The 11,966-nt window shown below is 40.3% G+C and overlaps 1 long non-coding RNA gene across 1 annotated transcript in view; it reads right to left on the bottom strand.

Moving 5' to 3' along the window:
• Nucleotides 1-2,114: 2,114 nt before the first annotated feature.
• LOC130016225 (uncharacterized) overlaps nt 2,115-11,966 on the bottom strand; it is a 145,498-nt gene continuing 135,646 nt past the window's right edge. The window contains exons 2-3 of the long non-coding RNA XR_008791214.1: nt 4,674-4,735; nt 2,115-2,288 (exon numbers count right to left, since the gene is read on the bottom strand). This is a non-coding gene — a long non-coding RNA (uncharacterized LOC130016225). The remainder of the gene's footprint in view (nt 2,289-4,673; nt 4,736-11,966) is intronic.

The following is an 11,966-nucleotide window of genomic DNA, read 5'->3' as shown; positions in this document are numbered from 1 at the left end:
CTGTGCCAAGCTATGAATGGAGCCAGGGCATATTCTGCTTCAGATCTGAGAGGAAAGTGTTCTCCTCTCAGTGAAGGTGAGGGAAGTTTCATAAAATTCAGAGTCCCTTTTCTGAAAGGAGTATCCCAGCAACTTAGAATATATGCTTTGGAACTCCTAAGATGTGGCTAACGTACTCAGTGCCTCGTCTCTCTAGCCCCAGAGGCCAAATTGGAGATGAACTTTGAATTGACAGCAAATAAGTTACAGGGAATAAGCTTGAGTTCAGTGTTGTGGCTTACTAAGTAGACTGTCTTCTCCATTTTTCTTGCATGTGAATTGAGAGAACGGATGTCTACACAGTTGATGGTGAGAGACAAACCCCAGAGAGAGGCACAGAGACCTTTGTGTTGCTTACAAACAGATTGATTTGCCCTTGTTGCAAGGTCAAAATTCCACGTTACCAAAATGCTATAAATATGTCCAATATACCTCTGTAGATCTCCAAAGCCTCCCTCTGTAGTAGTGTTAATATTGCATGTCAGGTCATTTTTTTCACTTACTAGAGGAGGGGTTTTGATTAATAAGAACTATTCTCACTGTGTTGTCTTGTAATTTGTTTTGTCCTAGAACTAAAACTAAACCTAGGGCATCTAAGGGGTAGTTTGGGTGATTTCAGATCATCTTACCTAAGGTGGAAATTTCCCAGAGCAAATATAACAACCCAGAGATATGATAAGGATGGTTCCAACTGGCCCCAAGATGAAACATTAGAGAAGAGAGAAGTATTTTCTCTACTGGAGCGAAATGGAGATCTGGTTTAGCAAGCAGCCTGTGACAGGTGGGGGTGGTGGCACTCCAGCATGTTTGTTCCGGGTAATGGCAGACACAAGAAGAATGCAGGACAGGATGACCTTTGAATGAGCTTGGGCCTTGTGCTCTCATGTGACTGCCTCTGATAAGTATCACTTGAAAATGATGCCGGGTAGGACCAGTCCTGCCAGGCTGGGAGTCAGAACTGGGGCCCTCCTGTCCTTGCTGCCTCTCTGCTTTGGTCTGTTCACAGGGAAACATGTCAAATATGCCAGCTGAAGCTTGGGAGAATGGCTGAAACGTGGTGCTGAAGCAGCTGGGTGTCTGCTGAATCCTCTGCCAATCCTCAAATGCGGTTGACCCCATTTCAAAGGAAGTCAGCTCCCTTTGCTGGAAATGATGGCTCCATTCTTAACGGGAAAGAAGATGATCCATCACTCAGAGTCTATTACACACACCCTCCGACAGACCCTCCTGTCCCCAAGATTCTCCAAACCTGAAGCGGGGGATAGGAAAAGTCACCCATGAAACAGCACTATCAGGAAGGTGAGCTGAGTGGCAGGAGTGGTCACAAGATGAGCATGGATGACTTCCTGGATCACCTCTCAGGTGACATCTGCTAATAATTCATTCTGAGTTTGCCCCGGGGCATGCTCTCTCCTGACTTAGATCTCTGCACAGGCCCCTCTCTCCATATTGGCCTGGGCCTTAAGCCTAACACGTCTGCTTCCTTCTGACAATTCAAGCTTCACTTCAGTGATCTCATTCTTAGGCCTTCCACATACCTGCCTCTCACATTGCATCATGACATTCCATTCTACATTTCATACAGGATGTCTCATTATCCAAAATGACTCTGCTCATTTAGCGTTCTTGTTTACTATCTATTTTTTCCTTTGGGATATTATGAGATCCAAGAATGAGATCCAAGATCTTCTCTTGTCCCCATTCTGTCCCCAGTGCCTAGAAAAATATGTAGCAGGGCATAGGGGATCGGTAACTATTACTAAAATTAATTGCTTGATGAAATAATCCTATCAAAGTGTGGGCTGGCACGAGAGGGTTTTATTCTCAGCATTCAGCAGCAATAGTGAGATTATCAGCCTTCTGGTTAGCTTTTGTAGAAACTTTTTGATATCTTACTATTTAATGACTTGTCCCCTCCTCTCTCTTCCACTAAAGATTTGATAATCATTCTCTGTTTCACAGGAGCTGGTTCCTGGAATCCATGTTTTCACTGAATAAATTTTTGCACTTATATTGTTATAAGTAACAATCCAAACCTATTATGGTTCATGATGACGGCAATAAACAGGTTCTGGTTTGGCGCAAGTCAGAACAAATAGGGAGGTAAACAGGCTAGTGTCCATGTGGCAGCTCAGTCATGCTGACACGTTGACTCTTTCTCCTTTGCGCTTTCTGTTCCTAGCATAACTTTCTTCTGGTGCTTGTCACACCCGGTCACAAGAGGTCTGCTGCACTCTCAGGCATTGCATCTGCATTCCAGAGACAAGAAGAAGTAAAGGCTACGATAGTCGTGACAGGCCAAATCTTTTGTGAAATGCTTTTATTGGGGGAACATTGATCTCAATACCCCCTCTCCTGAACACATATGTCCAGACTAGACTAGCGGGAGACATGTAACTTAATGCTGCATCTGAGACTCATAGAAACTAAAAGTTGAGGGTATATCTTTTCAATGGCTATATTTATGAACTTATTGCAGACTTGGTCATTCAAATTTTTTTATTTCATCTCTGTGGCGGCCTCGACCCAGTGTCCTTTTTCTTTTCCCTAAGCTAGCTTAAGAGAGTTTCTATTATCTAAATCAAGAGGAGCATTTAACTATTCATCCAGCATGGACAACAAGGCTATGCTGAATGGCTTCTAGAGGGTGTCATATGGTCCATGACACCTTCTCTAGAACTATGCAATCCTTTGTACTCAACACTCTGCTCCTTCTCCCCTACATTTAGACATTATGTCATCAGTCTGACAGCCACCTCCTCCTCCTTCTCCTTCTCCTCCTCCTCCTTTTCACCTCTAGACAACATTTGCTGAGATCCGAAACATTCTGAGAGCTGTGCTGATACCAAAGACCTGCCTTTTGACAGAGGACAGGAAGTCATGCAATGACACCTGCATGAACTAGTATGGGGAAGAAAATATCTTGCTGATATGTCGTATCACAAATCTGTAGAGTCAACTTATCTTGCCTTCGAATTGTTAGCCCAATTTCTTTTTCTTTCATAAAGGTAAAAGTAAAGGCCCTCCCGTTGATCATCGATTTGCTCGAGCGGGCCCAGTAACGTCTCCATTGGAGACTTTGTTGTTACTGTGTCTGGCATATCGAATACTCTCGGTAGCTTGCCGGGCTCTCCGAGAGGGGCGGAGGAATCGAACTCGGGTCGGCCATGTTGGCTGCGTGCAAGGCAAACGCCCTACCGCTGTGCTATCGCTCCAGCCTTTTCTTTCATAATCCACTGATATACCAGACTAAATATGCACCCCCACAATCAAGAAAGATCCTAGTAAATAGAAACACTAATTAACTTATTCAATCCCTGCCAATAGCTACAAGGGATATTTTGTGAGAGATTATAAATTTTGATACTAAGTAGCCTAAAGGGATATTGCTATACATCTCTTGTTCTATAGTTTATAAATCTGATCTTTAAAAATATTCCCTCATATATGTCTCTTGTAAATTTATGCATATTTAAAAACAGAACTTCCTAAATGCATTGCTTGCAACTGCAGGTTTTATGTGGAAAAAAAGCAAGATTTTGTGGTCATACAATTTGGGGAATGTCTGGTTAGGTGAAGTCGAATGTCTTCTTCATTCAAGAGATTACCAAGTCTCCAGTATTCCAATATTCATAAGTATGGCCACTGAAGAGATAAGCCAATATATTCATCATATTCTAATTTGATGAATAATAGAGAAGAATAGAATTGGTGGCCTCTACCAAATTGGCTTAAGCACTGAAATTTTGTCTTGGTTTGGAGTAAAATTCTGCCACTCAACAATATGCTTCATAAGAAGGGTTTGAAAGTGGTGAAGGCTGCCTCTGGGGGAAAAAATCATAACCATTTATCTTCATCTGGTGCTTGTCACATCCTGGTCACAAGAGGTCTGCTGCACTCTCAGGCATTGCATCTGAATTCCAGAGACAAGAAGAAGTAAAGGCTACAAGAGTCATGACAGGTAAATCTTTCATTAAATGCTTCTACTGGGAAAAAATTGATCTCAATACCCCCCTCCGGAACAGATATGTCCAGACTAGACTAGAGGGTACATATAACTTAATGCTGCAGTTGAGACTCATAGAAACTGAGAATTCAGGGCATATCTCTCTTAATGTCTCTCTGTAAGGGAAACCCCCTCACTGTATCAGAAAAGAACTAATCTTTCTTAGCATTGTTTTACTGTGCCTTCCTTGATAACCACCCCATTTAATCTTCATTATTTTATCTCAATCTCTTCTGTTCATTGGTCTCCATCTTTTCCTTAGCGAAGGGATGTTTAAAGTCAAGTGGACAAGTTATTAGTCTTTCTGGGGCTCTTCGATGTTTTGTAGTAGGTATAAATACCATTTAAAAACTACTTTTTAAAACTTTTTCTTTCATCAGTAAGTTTATTGCTGATTATTTCATCTCTGAAGAACTTGGAGAACCATAGGATGAAGTTTATTGGAATGTGACAGCCTATATTGGAAGTCTAGTCACTCAAAAGATAGACTTTGGAAAAACTCTCAAGGAGGAAGAGTACAGGGTATAAATCCTTGGAACTATTACCTCTTTTAAGAACTAAGGAATATTCTTTTACTTGGTGTTATAGACCATGCTCTGTAAACATCACTGGACAATTTATAGTATACCTTTGTCCATGATTCCTGAACTCTTCATCACAGCAGCTCTCCTGGGCGAACAATATATTGATCTAGAAAAAAAAAGTTATAAGTTATGCACTTGAGCCAATCATGTTATTTATCTGATTATCGGGTTGTCTTTTTCCTTATGAGCAAAAGAAGAGGAAGAATAAGATAATTACCCAAAAATGCAATATAATGCGATTTTTTTTTGTAATCAAATAATAGAAACCTTGTAAAACTCTGTGTCCCCCATTTCTTTCTGTCAAAACAAACACTCTAGGGTTAATAAAACAAAACCCATTACACCATCCAGGGATTATAGTTTAGAAGATATGACAGTCCTCCCATAGAAGACATTGCTTGGACTGGTTTCTTTACATTGATCAGGATCATAGGCTGGATAGAACTCATCAGGAAGGCTGAACCATGAACTCCTTGACCAACAAGTCACCTACCCTCATCAATGCACTAAGAAACAACCAATTGACTTTTCTCTACCATCTTGTGCAAGAAGTACATGAGAATGTTATTTTTATCCTCCTCCACAGTACATGCCTACCTTTCTCACTTATAAATATTCATGATTTTTCCTGGAAAACTTATAAACAGAAATAGACGATTGTCTTGCCCTGAATCTCTATGGCATAAAATCAAATCCCCACTGGTCTACACTTGCTCTATAGCCTGTGCTGCTTAAGAATACTTTCCAACTTATAAATTGACTCTTTCCCCCAAAAAAGCATTCTTTCTTTCTTTCTATCTTTCTTTCTTTCTTTCTTTCTTTCCTTTCTTTCTTTCTTTCTTTCTTTCTGTTTTTTTTTTGTTGGGGGATGACGACCTCACACTCAGCAATGCTCAGGGGTTATTCCTGATAGTGCTTGGGGGACCACATGTGATGCCAGGGATTGAACATCAGTTGGTAAAGTGCAAGACAAACACTCTACCTGCTATACTGTCTCTCTGGCCCCCATCTCCCAACAAATGCCTTTCTTTTCTATTCAGCGGTCCTGTAATTTTTGAATGACACAATTCTTAATCAAAACAATTTTCACCATGTAAGCATGAGCAACCCATTCTGATCTTGGTGGCATGAAAAAGGAACTAAAATCTTACTTTTCTTACTTAGCTCTACCTTCCCTGAAAGATCACTTAACACAACAAAAATATTCTGCAGTTTTCTAAGTTGTTCAACACCAGTTTGTCTGCCTTTTAACCTTTTACATTAAGCATCCCTCAACTAAAAAAATGATTTTTAGGAGAATTCTATGCTAAAATTGGCCATGATGTTGTCAAGGCTTGACCCATTGACATCTAGAAGGAAAATTTGTTTTCCTGGCACCCCTTTTCTAGGACAGAGAGATTCAAGTCAAAGGGAAGAATAGCTGAGCACTTTTATTTACTGTCACCTAAATCTAATCATACAAAGAGCAGTATAGGGGAAAACAAGCCTAGGAAAATTCCACTTTTAACTTCCAAATATTCATCACTCTTGGTTAAGAAATAAAATTATTTCTTTTTTTGTTTCTGTTTTTTGGGGCACTTTTAAAAAAAATCTCAGGGCTAGGACGAAGGAGACGTTACTGGGGCCTGCTTGAGGCAATCGACGAACAACCGGATGGTCATGATCATGATCATTTTTTGGGGAAAGGTGGAATGCTGGAAGTGCTGTGGGCATTACCAGGGATGCTCTTGGGGACCATGGAGAACCAGGGATTAAACCCGGGCCTTCTGTATACAGAATGTACTTAGTCCATTGATCTCTCTCTCTCTCCCTCTCTCTCTCCCTCTCCCTCCCTCTCTCTCCCTCTCTCTCTCCCTCTCCCTCCCTCTCTCTCTCTCTCTCTCTCCCTCTCCCTCTCCCTCCCTCTCTCTTTCTCTCTCTCTCTCTCTCTCTCTGTCGCTCTTGCTCTCGCTCTCTCTCTCTCCAGTTTAATTTTTATCTTCAAGATGTTTATTTTCAGGCTACTTTAATAAGATTTAAACTCCTCAAATTTTACTTTGAATTTATATTCTCCTAAAATAAATTATTTGAACTGTCTGAGAAAATCTGAGATTCTCACATACTGAATTCTACCTTTGTAGAAAAGTAAATATTCTCCCCATCTGCCCAGAAGACTGGCTGTCTTCCACAAGTAGCCTCCGGGCACCATCTTAGCACACCAACAGCCCTGGCCCAGAGACACAGCAGCAAGTCCCAGAAGACCCCATAGCGCCTAAGATCTCTCCAGGCCCCACACTGAGCCAATATCACCAAGACACCCCAGATGGAGCAGGTGCAGTCTCCCCGCCTACTCCAGATGGAATCCTGGTGACCAAGAGCTTTCAAAGCAAGGCCCAGGTATGTGGGTTTCGGGACTAAATCTCCAGGCCGCATGGTGGCAGAGGACCTGGGCTGTCCTCCATGGGTCACCAGCTGCTCAGAAGACTGGCTGTCCCTCCCACAATTTGCCTCTGGATGTCATCTTAGCACACCAACGGCCCTGGCCCAGAGGATCCCAGCTGAATCCCAAAATGGATTAGTGCCATACAGAGATGTCTCTGGAACACAGCCATTTACAATCTAGAAACTTACATTTACAATCACACCTACGTGAATTCTCGTGATATTCGAAATGAACTATGGAAAATATATTATCTAGTATCTCCCCCTGGCAGGTAGACTTGAATGGTGGTGGGAAAATTCGAGCAAAATTAATACCCCAAATTAGAGAGAGAGTATTTGGGAAGTTTTCTGCCATAGAGGCAGGGTGAGGACTGCGATGTGTATGTATGTGAGTGGGAGTGATACTTGGGACATTGGTGGTAGAAAATGTGCACTGGTGTAGGGATGAATGTTTCATCATTGTATGGCTGAATCTCAGACATGAAAGCTTTGTAACTCTCTCTCACAGTGATACAATAAAATAAAAAAGTAATGTGGGTTCATGCCCAATTCAATCAGCTTAATCAATGGCTGAACAAACAGCAGTGCTCCTACATTATTAAAAAAAAAAGAAAGAAAAGTAAATATTCTTCTTGACAACAACCAAATCATGAATATTATAAATCATGTGATATATAACTGAAACAAAACAACAAAACATTAGATGTTGGAAGATCAAAATGTCAGACTTTACATAACTATGATTATGAATTATATTGTGCACTCCTCACCCTGAAATGCTTACAATTCAGATGATGGAGTCCTTAGACTCTGGTAGGATAGTATATTTTTAAGGAAGTCAGCAAGTCAAGATGTGATCATTAGAGTAAGCCCTAATCCAATACAACCAGGGTACTTAACACCAAGAGGATATTTGCATATAAACACATTTAAGTGAATGATGTGAAGAGAGACAGGAGGGAAAATGTTTTATAAGGAAAGAGTTCTGAAATGGATACTTCTCTCTTAGTCCCCAGAAAGAACCAATCCTGCCAACATCCCAATTTAGAAATTTTAGCTACCAGAATGGAGGGACAATACATTCTGTTCTTCAAGCTACTCCAACTTGTGGTACCTTGTTATAGAATCCTGAAAAACACAGCCACTTTGCTGGACAAATCATCTGATATCTTCTCTAATATCATGGATAGTGACTATTAATAATTTTGTCTCTAAAAATTATCAAGGATAAATGTAATATATCATTAATTCTTCTGAGATGCAAATATAAACTATCTTTTGGGAAGTTTTCCTTATTACCTAAAGATAAGTAGATCAAAAACTGGCTGCTACCACACTGAATAATTCTATATAGTCACCTTCATTTATATTTTAGAAATGACTTTGGAAGACCAAAAAAAATTGTGTATGGGTGGGAAGTGGGGGAAAGGCCTTTCCAGGGGTAACTCCTTTGAAAGGCTATGAACTTAGAAGATCTTATTTTCTCACCAGAAATTGATCATTTTGGGTGAATGACATAGATTCTGCAGGAGGTAGAAGGTGGGAGAAAAAAGTAATAACCATTGTAAAATTTCATCACAGGGCCCCCCTTGCTAGAACTGCTGGAGAGTACAACTTTTAGATAAGTAAACAAGTAAAGTACAATAAAGTATGAATTTTTGTGCTCTCTAAATATCTTAAATGTGTTTAAAAACACGTTTATGGACATGCGCTCTCTCTCTCTCTCTCTCCCCCCTTCCCCTCTCTCTAGCTCTCCCTGCCCTCCTCCCACAATATCAAATGATCATGATATGCATAAAAGGAAACATGTTTCAGGCACAAGCTTTAAATCTCTGAGTATTACATCTTGTTCCATCTCACCAATAAAACAGTTAATAACAATGACTTTTTGTAATATTTATCAACCTCTCATCAACACATATCATCTTGGTATAAATCCCAGGCTACTTATGCATCTTCAAAGCTTAGCATACAGTACTGCCAGAATCATAATGGGGAAGAAGAACATTCTGGCAACTGAAATGGCAATTCTAAATGCTATAAAATAGAACTGATGTCCTAGCTTCCTTCCCTTTACCTCATTGAATGCATATTCTTCTGCCAAGGGAAATAAAAAGATAAGCATTCTATTCTCTTAGATGATTTTATCATTGCTAACCAGGCTGACCTTCATAAGACGCAACTAATAGCTGGCTTAGAATCATCTATATTAAAACAAAAATCAACATATTTGGCAAGCATAAAACTAACATTTAAATGGACATTCATTTTATTACATAAATCAGGAACCCAGTAAGATGGATCACTCAATTATCAGGATAATTGAAAAGTTTGTTTACTGAAGAACTTTTTTGCAAAGTTGTTCTCAGAGCATAATAAGAGATTGTGGATAAGACCCAGAATCAAGAGCTAAATCTTGATCTCACGATAGGCACAAAGAGTTAAGAAGAGTGGAAGGAAAAAGCCACATGGAGAAGTCTGGCTTCATAGAAACAATAGTGTTTCATCTTGGAACACAGCCCTAAGCATCTTCACAAGAGCAAGGGGAAAAATATTCTGACCTCACAAACCTCCTCCTCCTTTCATCCTTTTATTTCCTGCCAGTATTCCCTCTTGCTTAACCCCATCCAGAGGCAGAGAACAGCAAGGCTAGGGATATGGTTCATGAAGGTCAGCCTCCAAAGATCAAGGTGAGTGTATCTTAAGTTGCAATTGTATGATATATATGGCATGTACTAAAACCCTCCCAAAACGCAGAGATATTTTCAAATAATGAAAGAGAAGAAACAAGTCTATAGTAGCTCACCTTTTTATATCCATTTATTGGTTGGTCATTCCAACACCAATCAATTTTCCAATTCTCTAATACCAATTCAGAGCTTAACAATTCAATGAAGTGGTGACACCACCCAATTAGCACAGACCTGACATGCTGAGGACTTAGTCCCACAAGATCCTCCCCCTTTAGGTGCTAACAATAAATAGGGTTCCCAGATGGGGCCACACTTTCTGCCTGACTCACCACAAATCCGGAAGTTGCTATAGTTCTTACCCAGTTCAGTAATTTGCGAGCATAGCTCACAGAACTCAGGAAGTCTCTCCTCTAAATTCCATTTTTTGTTATAAAGGATATGCAACTCAGGAACAGCCTAATGAAATAGAGGAAGTTTGCAAACTAGGGAGGGAAAAAGTGGAGGGGGATGGAGTTTCATGGTTTCCTAGGACATCAATGTCTTCAACGACTTGCAAGGTCCCTTAGCTCGCTGGTTCAAGCATTCTCATGAGAGCTTCCTTAAACTGTGTAATATACTGAGCCACTGGCCTTTTGTGAGTGGTTGTGTCCTCTAATCCAGAGGGTTGGTACCATCTATCTTGATTCGCTTCTTTAGAATCCCAAATCCTATTACTATGGAAATTTCAAAAGTGTAGGGAACTATGTGCCAGGAACCAGGAAAAAGAGCAAGTATCCTTTTATCACACCAACACATTGTACCTTTGTACAAGGGAAACTCAGTATTTACTATCAACGACATAGTCTTCGGCAAAGCCACTCTAGAGTTCTTTTATCGTTCCTTCCAATTTTGGAATTTTTTAAAGCTAAAACAAGAAAGGACTTACAGAGTCTCCTTTCTCCTTACCTGGATACCGTAGAGCAGATAAACCCTCTATGGCTTCTAGAACCTTATGGCATTTCACACTTCTGACCTGCTAGGTACAGGCAGACACAAATGTTTTTTGACATATTCAGAAAGATGTTTTAGAATGAAATCTAGACTACTAATTTACAATCCTGCTCCAGTTTCCTTCCGTTCCCTTCTTTTTCAATTTATAACAAATAAGACTTTGATGTCTTTTTAAAGAGGAAGCAGGGGCTGAGCATTTGCTAGAGATGCTGAGAGATATTTGCTTATGTCATATATTGAATATTAAGGCAGTCAAAGGAGTTTATATCCAGTAGTCCCCAGGGATATGAGTCGCTCCTTTTATTTTTGAAAATCTCAAGTGATCAGTATTCTACTTATAGGGAAAACTGGACTCTTATGGAGAGAAAATTTAAAGTGATGAATAAAATTAATACAATATATTATTTATTTATTATAAATCAATAGTAAAAAGTAGGTTCATGCAAAAATGATAATGTTAGAGGCAGATATATAGGAAACCTCCCTGGTAAGAAGAGTTTTTTGGAAATAGTAAAACCAAGATGTTGCCTAGTCACTAGTCCTGAAGCCACCTAGAGGCAGGAAAACCAGACCTCCTAGAGATTCAAATATGGAGATAGATCTTTGGAGATGAAGAAAATTAGGCACCACCTTAGATGCAGAAATGGAGGTACAACTGAGAGAAGGATGGACGTCTCAGAACAGGAGATGTTCCAACGGAAACTAAATTCCCTGACAACAACAAAAAGATCATCAAGAGTTCAAGGCTCTTTCCTGCAACAACAACCCGATTAACATCTATGTATGCAGAGAACTCCAGGCCAAGGTAATTTGGAGAAAATACATGTTACTTGGAAAGTATCATGCTAAGCAAAATGAGTCAGAAAGAGAGGGATAGACATAGAAAGATTGCATTCATCTGGGGGATATAAAGTAACGAAAAAGGAGATTAATAGCCAAGAATAGCCGAGATCAGTACCAGGAGGTTCACTGGCTTGGAGGCCAGCCGCACATGCTAGGGGAAAAGGCAGCTCAGATAGAGAAGGGAGCACCAAATAAAGGGTGTTGGGAGGATCCTCCCAGGAGGGGAGATGCATGTTGAAAGTAGACAATGGACTGAACATGATTGCCACTCAATGCCTCTTTTGCAGACCACAACACCCAATAGGAGAGAGAGAACAAAAGGGAATGCCCTACCACAGAGGCAGGGTGGGATGGGGGGGTGGGGGTGGGAGGGATACTGGGATCCATGGT

This window comes from Sorex fumeus, unplaced genomic scaffold, assembly GCF_029834395.1.
Source record: "Sorex fumeus unplaced genomic scaffold, SorFum_2.1 ptg000149l, whole genome shotgun sequence".
Taxonomy (NCBI): Eukaryota; Metazoa; Chordata; class Mammalia; order Eulipotyphla; family Soricidae; genus Sorex; species Sorex fumeus.
The sequence above is the reverse complement of the archived record's forward strand: the minus strand, read 5'-3'. Positions and strand labels throughout refer to the sequence as shown.